General features: G+C 35.9%; 1 protein-coding gene across 3 annotated transcripts in view; it reads left to right on the top strand.

The window, feature by feature from the left end:
- LOC108715732 (BMP/retinoic acid-inducible neural-specific protein 3) overlaps positions 1 to 12,775 on the top strand; it is a 562,767-nt gene that overhangs the window by 534,643 nt on the left and 15,349 nt on the right. The window lies entirely within an intron of this gene.

The raw sequence follows: 12,775 nt of genomic DNA, 5'->3' as shown, positions 1-12,775 counted from the left end.
GCCACAAGATGTCAAATACGGCAATAAAAGGAAAATATATACCATCCACTCCAAGCATTTGTCTTATATTACAAGTATAAAGCCAGGAGCATACTATGTGAAGAGAACAGTCCTTTACTAAGATTGTATTCGCAGCTTCCATCATACATATAAAGAACAGCATGTCTATGTCATAAAAAGAAAACAGTGTTGCTACTGTTGTCTATGCAAAATGGCTACTGTCAGGGAAATGATATGGAAGCTTCCATGAATATGTATAAATCTAAATCTGCACAATGAGCTGTGGCCTTATACTTCACTGTAGAGGTCTGGCCTCTCACACTCATATTCACACATCTCTATTCATCCAGCTTAATTATAAACTGATACTTATATGCCTAAATAACTTATTTTGGCTAAAAAAAGCTATTTCAGTAACAATATGCAATATTTGTATTTTGATTACACTAAGGGGCCCATACTTAGCTCGAGTGAAGGAATAGAATAAAAAAAACTTCGAATTTCGAATGAAGCGATTCGAACTAAAAATCGTTCGATTATTCGACCATTCAATAGTCGAAGTACTGTCTCTTTAAAAAAAACTTCGACCGCCTACTTCGCCACCTAAAACCTACCGAGGTGCTATGTTAGCCTATGGGGAAGGTCCCCATAGGCTTTCTATCAATTTTTTGGTCGAAGAAAAATCGTTCGATCGAAGGATTAAAATCCTTCAAACTATTTGCGGTAAATCCTTCGACTTCGATATTCGAAGTCGAAGGATTTACATTCGGCAGCCGAATATCGAGGGTCAATTAACCCTCGATATTCGACCCTATGTAAATCTGCCCCTAAAGGAGAACACAAGCTTAAATAAGGAAGTAGGGCAGAAATGTAAATGATGTTTTGGACTTCTATACTAGCCCAAGGCAACCACAGCCCTATATGCCACAGTATCCCCAGTAGCTCCTCATCTTCTTTTCTGCTGATTCACTGCACATGCTCTGTGCTGCCTTAATTTAGTAAGTTTAGGGTACTACGCAACAAAATACTGAATATATATATCTAATACACAAAAGCCATGAATATCTTGTAAATTATATCCTTATAAACGGTGAGTTCTGATGTCATCAATAATAAACGGTGAGTTCTGATGTAATTTCTGTCACATGACTCACTGAAACTTGTGTATTATAATAAATAAAGTACCCCCAGTTGCAAAATATGAGGATATTAGAAGTCACCTCGGAGTTCCATGACCTGTATAAAAACACTCGGCCCTCTGCCTCGTGTTTTTATATGGTCATGAAACTCCTCGGTAACTTATAATATCCTTATATTTTACAAGAGGGGGTACTTTATTCACTATATATATATATATATATATATATATATATATATATATATATATATATATATATATGTATGTATGTAAATGTCACTATATATAAATGATTAGTCAATAATTGAGATTACTGGTGCATGGCAGCTCAGAAACCAGCACATTTAGCATCAGCATTTAATAATCAGTCCTAAAGCATCCGTTAATATGGCAGCCAAATCGAATTTTCTGCTTAATTATTTGTGACAATCCCTAAGCTTACACAAAGCACACTGAGCATGTGCATGTCACTAACACTGCTTACAAAATTCAAGATAGGAAACTCCTGTGACAACTTTGAAGGCTTTAATACTGTACAGGTGCTTAATCTTAAAACTGGTTTAATAATTCAGTAGATAAAATATGGCGTTTCTAGCCATATTCATTTTTAAGGTTTAGTTTGCTTTAAGGGAAAATAGGCCTTATAAATAGGTTAAATTTTCCTTTTAAGTCAATGTCAAAATTTCCCTTGAAGTATCATGCTCTTGCTTTATAGGAAGAAAATATTCTATTTCGGAGAAAGGAATACTTTTGAAATGAGTTCTACAAAACTGTGCAACTCAAGATTACTCTTTAAGATCAGAAACCGCATTTCAAATAATGTGCTGGATTTCCATCCTGGGTACAACTTACAGTGTAACACATACAGATAGTGTCATTATTTGACTATAAAAAGGCAATATCTACTTTGCTTTTTATACTTAAATTACCCCTTTTGTGAAATTAGCTGGATTTTTTTTCTGTTCATTTGTTGATGTGCAAAATCGTAAAATGATTGTGTTACTGCAGTCTCTAGCATAAAAATGGTACCAGTCCTAAAAAAAAAAAAATATTTATAGATATAACACACAGGGGAATGACTTATTTTGCAAAAGTTGCTCCTCATTTAACTTTTTGCCGTACATACATAGACCATAGTTGCATACTGTACCTCTCAACATTTTGGAAATAAAAAGAGGGACAAAAAAGTTGCTGTGTGTAGCATGGCAAGATTGTTTTGACCACACCCATTTTTGTGGCTACACCCCCTAATTACCATGTTAATTTTACAAAATTCCACAGGTTATAAAAGTTTTAACATATTAATGTATTTTTTTTTTAGTCTAACTTTTCCCAAGGGACCTGTTATCTTTTATTCTTACAATTATTTATTTGCTTATCTAGATACATTTGAATTGTTACAAATGTATCTTATCTTCTGTTGTGGCTGTTCTGGGCTCTATGCCAAAAGCCAATTAAGTTAGAAATGTTGTTTCTTTTTCTGGTTATTCAGTGCATATAAGGGACTGCAGGTTGAGCTGTCAAAAGAGGGACTGTCCCTCTAAAAACGGTTGGGAGGTATGTATTTGATTTTGGGGTTTTTACAAAAAATTTCTATAAATTTGAGAGGGCATTGTTCATTTTTCATAAATATTGGTGAGTGAGGGTGCAATTACACCACTTGACCACAATTATTTGCAATTGGTATCTCAATGGACAGGGAACAACCTTGTCAGTTGACAGTAGCACAACCATTGCTAAATAATACCAATGATAGAAGTGTACATGTTGGTAACATCAGCTAAGCTTATTTTTGATACTAAAATATTCCCTTACTGGCACAATAATTGCTATTGGGTGCTGTTGTGATCTACCTTATTGTTTTGTTCTCTCTTTGTTCTCTTTGTTCTCTTTGGCCTCTCTTAACAACGGTAATAAGTACGGTCGCTTAAAAGTTCCATATAAATATCAATATATTTTAAACAACCCTGGATCAGACGCTTTGCTACTGAAACAACCAGGCATTCAATTAAATACAGATTTACAATACAGATTTGAATGTCTCACAGTCATCAAATATTAATGAAAGTACAAAATAAATATATTGATCGGCAGAGTTTACACTGGATACAAAAACGTGTATATAGCTCTCTGCAAGAAAGTGGCACAGAAAAATTACTCCATTAAATAGTGGTGTAATAGACTCAGTTCAGTATAAAAGTACATGTTTTTATTAACTTAACCAGTTTAAAGGGGACCCGTCACCCAAAAAAATTATTCAAAATCCTATTTTATCAGATTAGTCAAGGAAAATGAACTTTAACTACACTATATAAATTATTTGAATCTTGTTTCCTTCAGTCTGGGATTTCAAAATTATAACAAGCAGGCAGGAGCCATTTTGTGGACACTGTTATTAAGAAAAGCCTTGTATCATCTCAGAATCTTGTTTGTGCACCAGAATGGGGGACCTGATGTCCATCCCCATGTCCTGGCTACACAATGTAATGGTAAAGAGAACTGGGGGAATGTGGGGAGAGCAGTGACATCTAAGAAGTGCTGAATTGAAAGTGAAAGTAATTGTCTGCCCCGCCTCTATGCCACGGGCATAGAGGAGGGGCAGACAATATTTGATTGACAGCTGAGATTTTTCAATGAGCTTACAACAGCTATGAATGCTTTAATAAAAAATAGAAATTGGATTTCATGTTTAATTTGAAAAGGACTTTTATTATACAGATTTTTGTGTCTGAATGACAGGTCCACTTTAAACAAATAGTATTATTCTTAAAGTTCATCTCATATTTTGAAGTTTTAAAACGTTTTAACTTCAATATCCACATTTCATAATAAAAAAAATGAAGTACATTTAATTATTCATTACAGTATAAAACATAAATTACTATTTTAACTTTTCCAATTGCTTTTTAAGGAAAATTCTCTTATTTTATTTTATATTATTGTAGGGATGTGTAAAATAGCCACCCCTAGTATTTTGTGCAGGCAGTCCCTCAATGTTATGGACACCTATTTGGGTCCTAAAATACAGTTGGGAGGGGTACTGTTTGCTCTTTCTGCTCTAAGCTATGCCCCCTGCTACTTCTTACAGTGACAAGCAAATGGCACTGTGCTAGGATATAAAAGGCTCTGAAGCCATGCTTTCAGTGTCCATTTTGTGCTGGCTCTAGCCTGAGCTAACAGGCTGAGTCTGAGTGGAAGCTGATTGTTTTAGGATTAGTCAGGATAGGCTACTCACCATTATAGGTCACTCTAGGAGTGACAGATAGACAGGTTATTTAGCTGAGCAGCTCAAGGCTCCGACGAGGAGAGTCAGAGGGATTAAGATCCCAGGTACTAATAGCCCAGAAGTAGGGACTAAGTGTATAGGAACAGGGTAGATAGATTCCCCTCAGGTTCCACTTAGGGAAAGGCTGAAAGCTGGTTGTACCTTTTGCCTGTGGGGACTAATATTGACCAAAAGGTGCTGTGAGTATTGCTTATTCAATGTGATACCAAATCCTGTCATGCTCTATTGTATACTCCACTGAGGATTGTGTATGTTCAATAAATCAGTTCATGTTTAAGTTATAAGAACCACTGCTGCCCAATTTTTAAACCCTGAATCCAGTTACAGTTGCACTACACCCTGCCTCCACACCGTTGCGAGGGCTCACTCCCTAAGATTACAGATCTCATCCGGGGCACATTTATTGGGAGTGGAGCTCAATAGTGGTGTACAATACACACAATTTACAATAGCGCTACATTATCTTATTATTTGGTTTACAATCCAAAGACTATACAGTTCAGTACAGTGCACACATAACACAACAGTACCACACAATGCATTGCAGTTTAGCAATTCTTCCTAGTACTTTTGTTCTTTTCTCCATATTAAACTGAAGAATTTCAGCTTCAGCATCACAAACACCATCTTCCTCTGGAGGACAGTGGAAGAGATAAGCTGCACATAATCATATTTATTTTTTCTAATAAACCTGATTGAACTTAGAAAGGAATAGTAATGAATGCAAGGGGAAATAGTATCAGTCCCTTGGTTTCAGTTTTGCACATACAGCAAGCAAAAATGGACCTCATGCCAGACGAACTAGAATCTTTTTGTTAAAAGGAAAGATACTCAATGGCAGGTTTATATATTTTGTTTACTGCTTGAAGACTCCCTATAAGACATCAGTTACTAGGGGTCATTTACTCAGACTTGGATCAGAAGTTCAAGAGCATATAGGGGTGGAATAGCACATTACTAAATGGTCATTTAGAGAGTACTTTAGTCCAGCATCTATCTGTACTTTGCACTTCACTCCAGATAAAAGATCTAGTGCAAGGTGTAGAGCATTCCTGTCCTTACTGCCTTCCTGTGAGGGATTTAAAGTAAACCTATATCCCCAAAATGAATTCTTAAAGTGTTACTGACACTAAAAATTTTCTTTTCAAAATATTAATCTACATTAGAAGTTACATATAGGTTACGTTGATTTTTACGTTTTTTGCTGATAGTCCTGCTTTTGTAGGTAATTGTTACTTACAAAAACAGGCAGTTTTGACTGTTTTGCCAACCTGACTGTCCCTTCTCAGCCTGTCAGTTATAGTTTCTAATGCTAACGGACTCCTGCTGCACAAATATGGCAGCCGCCTCATAGAGGAACATGGGGGTAAGAAAGGTAATGTACAAGCATCAGGCAAATAATTTTATTGCAAACATATAAATAGTATTCAAAGATAATGTTATGATGGGTATAAAAAGGCTATTTTCTTATGTCAGTGGGGGTCATTTATAAAGTTTGCACAGTGCATATTTTTCGCAAATGGTTGTATTGCGAATGTTTTTTCCTGAACGCTAATATATTGCACTTCTCTGCCCGTCTTTCCGTTTTTTTGCGAATTTGCAGTGTGAATAAATTTTCGCAACTGGCGCGCTAATGAGATGGGAGTTTGTGCGAGTGCACCCAATGTGTGAGGTTGTTGTGCGCGAAAATAGCATTGACAGTAACTTAAATTCGCAGTTTGCGAAACTGTTTTGCAAATATTATCTGCCACCAAAGTTGTGGCATAATTGAGTCGCAGAGTGTGCGCATAAATATTCACAATATTTTTAATATTAATATTTAAAAAGCTGCTATAGACATTCGCATTGTGGAAAAAAAAAATCGCAATAAGTTTGCACCCACTTATTCAGCTTTATAAATATAACCATGCGCAGGGCAAATATATTCACTTTGCGAACCAATCTGCCCTGCGCAAAGTTTATAAATGACCCCCAGTAGCTCTTTAAGCAACAGATAGTTTATCATATTAAAACGTTTAGTATGATGTAGAGAATGATATTCTGAGACAATGTGCAATTAGTTTTCATTTTTTATTATTTGTGGTTTTTAAGTTATTTAGCTTTTTATTCAGCAGCTCTCCAGTTTGCAGTTTCAGCCATCCTTTTGCTAGGATCCACATTACCCTAGCAGCCATGTGTTGATTTGAATAAGAGATTGAATATGAATAGGAGAGGCCTAAATAGAAAGATGTGAAACAAAAAGTAGCAATAACAATACATTTGTAGCCTTACAGAGCATTTGTTTTTAGATGGGGTCAGTGACCCCCATTTGAAAGCTGGAAAGAGTCAGAAGGGCAAATTTGTCTAAAACTATAGAAAATAGTCCAACTGAAAAAGTTGCTTAGAATTGGCCATTCTATAACATACTAAAAGTTAACTTAAAGGTGAACTACCCCTTTATGTGGCATATTAAAGAATCTTACCAACAACTTTTCCTTTGATCCCCATTTTATGATATTCTCTGTGCTGCCTCAGTACCTGAGCAGAAGGCAGCTCTAACTATAACAGTAAGAAGTGTATAAGCAAAAGACAGAACTTTGTCCATTAACTCATGTGACCTAAGATGTATAGTTTGTTTGTGTGCACCATGAGTCATAGGATCCCAGGGGGCGGCCCTTATTTCTTAAAACTGCAATTTTCTATTTAGGATTACCCAATGGCACATACTTCTAAAAAGTACATTAATATAAAAAATGGTTTATTTACATGAAGGAGGGTTTTACATATAAGCTGTTTAATGCAATATATTTTTATAGAGACCTACATTGTTCAGGTGTTTGTGTGGATATGATGGTGGTGACTGCTTAAAAGAAAACTATAGCCCCAAAATGAATATTTAAGCAACAGATAGTTAGTAAATATTGCCTCTTTATATCTCTTGCCTTGAACCACCATTTCGTGATGGTCTGTGTGCTGCCTCAGAGATCACCTGACCAGAAATACTTCAACTCTAACTGTAACAGGAAGAAATGTGAAAGCAAAAGACACAATTCTGTCTGTTAATTGGCTCATGTGACCTAATTTATGTTTTGTTTGGTATGTTTGTGTGCACTGTGAATCCTACGATCCCAGGCGGCCCTTATTTTTTAAAGTGGCAATTTTCTATTTAGGATTACCCAATGGCACCTACTACTGAAAAAGTATATTATTATGAAAATGGTTTATTTACATGAAGCAGGATTTTACATATGAGCTGTTTTATGCAATATCTTTTTATAGAGACCTACGTTGATTGGGGGGTATAGTTTTCCTTTAAGGCAAGGAGCTGTTTGGGAGCAAGCAGAGCAGACGAGCACATGGAGAAGCAGGACAGACTGGAGCAAGACTGAGTAGATGGAGAAGCAGGACCAAGTAATTATAGGACCAAGGCCAAGGCGGGCCAGGAACAAGACCAAGGTCAACAGAGGATGAGTGGAGGAAGAGATAGAACTATAGACAAGCCTGCAGTATCTACCATGCAGGGCAAAGTACAAAATCATGGCCATCTCCCTGTTTTTGGAACTTTGTGCCCTGCCTTGCACATAGTAAATTATTCCATAATTACAGAACATTGCTTACACTGGCAACAGTAAGAGTTAAATTGCTGAAACAATATCTATTCCCTTAGTCTACCTCAAAAAAAAGAAAGGTTTCTTGACAATAACATATCACATAGTCTTATATACTATTCTTGTTATTCTTGTTTTTTTAATTGCCATGTTTGTGTATCTGCTCTCTAATTGCAGGATTTTATTTACATTAATGCTCATGGCACACGGGGATGCCTTTTTATCAAAATTTGTGTCGTTTTAGAGGTTTTTCAACCTTGAATAAAATCAGATTTTAAAACACCATGAATGTCAAATGATTTATCAAAAGATCCATCAGAAAAAGAATGAAAAAACATGGAACAAATCTGGATAGGACAGAAAACCTCAAAAACCTAGTTTTTGTAAGAATTTTCATACGATTACAAACAAAAGAAACCAGAAATCCTCTAAAAGCTCAAAGCAAAGAAAGATTTTACAGTTTGCAAAGGACAAATCCCATTGACTTCTGCATGACCTTAACAGCTTTCAGATGGAGCAGTTTTGTATTAGAGTTTTTTGTGAATTTTACACTTAGGGGCAGATTTAATAAAATGAGAGCTCACCACAGAAAAAACTCACCTTCTTTGTATTCATTCCATGGAATTTGCAATTTTTTGAAGTGTATTTATCAAATGGTGAACTGCAACTTTCACCCATTAATAAATACGCTAATCTCATAGAAATACTGTAAATACAAAGTGAGTAATTTTTTTGCGGTGAGCTTAAATTTCACATTTTAATAAATCTACCCCCTAATAATATCACATTTATTGTGATTTAGAGCAATTAGTTCAATACAATTTTTTTATCTCTAAAACTTTTATTTCTGGGAAATGAAAAAAATTTGTAAATCAGTCCCATGATGTTTCCTCTAGTATCAGAAAAAAGCCCAAACCTGGCCAAAAAAAGGGGGTCAAACATTTCCTTATTACTGAATGTCTGCAAGTTGTGTGGATTGTATAAGGAAAAAATAAATGAGGCAATTACTTTAATACTCTAGCAGTGTCCTGGAAATGTTATTGTGGTAAAGGGGGTTAAAATGGAACATTATTTACTCTCCATAATTTTTTTGTATTGATTTACTTTACCGTGCCTTGAATACACCAAGTAGAATCATTTAGTTAGTGCTAATTAGCCTACCATTCAATGTTTGCAATAGACAGACTTTCAAGTTTTGTTAAATAAACAACTCAAACAGCTATTGGATACATTTCAGTGCATTTTCTATTAAGTATTTTGATAAAAATAACGAGCTATAGCAACTGCATACAAATAGGTTCTTTGGCAGGTTGAAACTTTGGAAAGTAAGAAAGGAAAGCTATAAATACAGGGGCTACATGACAAGGGATCTGAATGACCAGCAGCCAGATTACACTGGTTTATGTTTAAAGATTGGTAAAATCAGATGTAGTTGTGATTGGGTGAGAAGGAATGAGTTATGGCAGGGGAAAGCTGGGCTGGGGGTTGAGGCATGTGATGTCAGGGAAAGAAGCAGTTCAATTCCTTAGCTGGTAGATACATCCCGCCCTCCCCCCCATTTTGCATATTTTGTGAAATGTCAGGAGTTTCTCTTCTTTATGTTCTCATATTATCTATTAATAACTAAATGTGGATGCTTTCCTGCATGCACCATTATATTGCGGTTTTGGTACGGTTATACAGTATAAAAGTGAGACTCTGCATGGTATTATTCATGTTAAATGTCAAATGCTTGATCCAGGGAATGTTGGCTAGAAGATGTATGTGTAAGGACTTACCCTGGTGGTCCAGTGGTTTAGCCGTTGGCATGCGGGTGGTCGAAATTCGACCATCGAATAGGATAGTCCGACATTCGAAGTCGAATGCGAAGGATTTTCAAGATCGTACGATCATACTTCAATAGTACTTTGAATTGAACGATTCGAACTATTTAATCATACGATCGTATGATTTTACAAAAAAATCCTTAGACTTCAAAACTTAGCCAAATACTGGCTATAGGTTCTAGGAGGTCTCCATAGGCTAACATAGCAATTTGGCAGGTTTAAGGTGGCGAAGTGTCGAAATCAACGTTTTTTAAAGAGACAGTACTTTGATTATCGAATGGTCGAAGCATTTTCACTACGAATCGAAGTCAAATTTGGCATATTCATGGTCGAAGTACCCAAAAATTACTGAAGTTTTTGAATTCGAATATTCACTTCGAATTCACTTCGACCCTTAGTAAATGTGCCCCTTAATGTGTCAAGTCAATTATATAGAAGCATCAGACAAACTCAGTATTCTCAGGGAAAGCTGTTGGCTATAAGAAAGAGCAGCAGAAAGATTTATATAGGTATGAAGCCCAAGTGGGGATACAAATTGGTGCAACATTATGCTCTTATTGGCAACCCATAGCAACAACCTTTTTGCCTCTTTCCTCTTCCTCTCCTTCAACAGACAAGGATGGCATGTGCAAGCCAAATATCTTTTGATAATATATCTGCAACAAATAAGTCATCCAAGACACCATGCTAAAGGAACTTTTATAAAACTCTCTGACAGGGAGTAAATTACAGAAGACAGCTGCTCCATTATAATCATTGATTGGATACATTCCACTTGTATTCACCATGTGTTTTGAAATCTGTATGTTTTAATTGTACCTTATTTTTGTATTATGTTATGTCGAAGGATAATTAGTATTTTTATACACTGTAGGTATGCCTTACAGTAATGTATTCTGCTGCTGAATTTAATTGTTATAACATCATTTTAATTTAAATATGTAGCATTTATCTTTTCTTTTCATGCCTGTTAAATATTTTTCTCTGACTTTATTGCGTTTAAACTTGTACCTGTGTTTTGCTTGTGATTAAGAAAAGTGAGCATAGCATTTAAGTCTTTCAGGCTTCTATCTTTTTATTCAATGCATAATGTATTTAATTCTACAATTCCAGGAAGCTCATATAACTAAACAGCAACAGCTCTGGAGGGGCAAATGACTTTGGATAGAAATAGTGCATTGCACTGCAAGTTTTACTGACACACAAGCCAATGCCTAGTCTCCACTCATTGCACTGGGACTACTGCAAATAGCCTGACATTGACATGAACATCTCATTAGTGAGGTACCAGGGGATGTGGATGATTAACAGTAGGCAACAAGCAGAAATGGGTGAAATTCATTAGCAAAGCAGCTCTAAAATAGCATAAAATGTTACAGGGGAACTATCAAGAAAATGGAAATTTAATATACACTTCCTCATACTGAAGTAAGAAACTTTGTACATACAATCAATTAATACATATTCTGCATTGTTTCTGAAATAATCAAGTTTTTATTAACTATTCCTCTCTCGGCATCTCAGTTTCTCTGATCTGATTCCAGTACAAACAAACTGTCTAACAAAATAACTGCCTTTTGCACAAATTCTGCATGTAGAGAGACTAGATTTCTGGTGATTTAAATAGATTGAGCTCTAATACTTCTTCTATGCAAAATGAGGCCCCTTTTAAGAGATATTGGATCATTCACCTGACACCCAACTCCTGAATGAAGAGAGAATGGGGGAGAAACAGATGCTAAGAGAGGAATAGTGAAGATAAACTTGATTATTTCACAAACAGTACATTTAATTGATTGTATTTAGAAAGTTCTTGTTTCAGTATGCTGAAGCTAATATTAGATTTATTTATTTTCACGATAGTTCCCCTTTAAATGACTCTCAGGTTTATTTTTTTAGAGTAGTCATTTGGTTGTCATATTATGGTCTGTGTAACATTAAATTTTAACTTACTATTGTTAATGCATGGGTTTGGCAGTTGCGTGTTAGGTGACAGAACATGAGGCAGCATCTGCATGAAAACCCAACTACCCAGGCAAATAATCTATTCATCAGATGTATGTAAAAAATGTTGCATTGAATAAAAGTCAAACCATCTATCACAGGAAAAATTCACACCATCACACCAAAATTGATATGGTGTGGGACAGTGCATTTAAAATTGCATTAAACATTTTTAAGTTGGAGTACTCAAGATTGCAGCTCACCATTAAGTCAAAAGTAGGCATCAATCCACCTTCACCCCTCAGTCACCACTAAACCATTAATTGCCTGTATCGGTATCCACTGATATTTCAAATTGGAGTGTACAGAAATTTTTTAATCAAACAATTTTGGGGGCACACAGTTTAAACAAAATCAAAGATAGCCTTGGATAGGTACTAGTTTTGGTAGGGAACAGCCTAAGTTAGAAACCTTTAGTAATGCCTTCAACATATGCAGTGGAAATGCACAACAACATTGTTAATTCTGCACTTATCATATTCCCTAAAAAGACTTAAACAGCTTGAAACTAGAAAGCAACCCACTGTGAGGGTAACCAGAAAGTCCCTGGATCAACACTAAAAGAAAATATGTTGCCCTAGAACCTAGATCAGGGATCCCCAACCTTTAGAACCCGTGAGCAACATTCAGAAGTAAAAGGCGTTGGGGAGCAACACAAGCATGAAAAATATTCCTGGGGTGCCAAATAAGGGCTGTGATTGGCCATTAAGTAGCCCATATGTGTATTGTCAACCTACATTAAGACTCTGTTTGGCAGTACACCTGGTTGTTATGCAGCAAAATCTTGCCTCCAAGCCTGGAATTAAAAAATAAGCACCTGCTTTGAGGCCACTGAGAGCAACATCCAAGTTGTTGGAGAGCAACATGTTGCTCACGAGCTACTGGTTGGGGATCCCTGACCTAGATGAACTGAAAGTCATAAAAAAGTAGGTAA

The sequence above is a fragment of the Xenopus laevis genome, chromosome 4S (assembly GCF_017654675.1).
Source record: "Xenopus laevis strain J_2021 chromosome 4S, Xenopus_laevis_v10.1, whole genome shotgun sequence".
Taxonomy (NCBI): Eukaryota; Metazoa; Chordata; class Amphibia; order Anura; family Pipidae; genus Xenopus; species Xenopus laevis.
The sequence above is the reverse complement of the archived record's forward strand: the minus strand, read 5'-3'. Positions and strand labels throughout refer to the sequence as shown.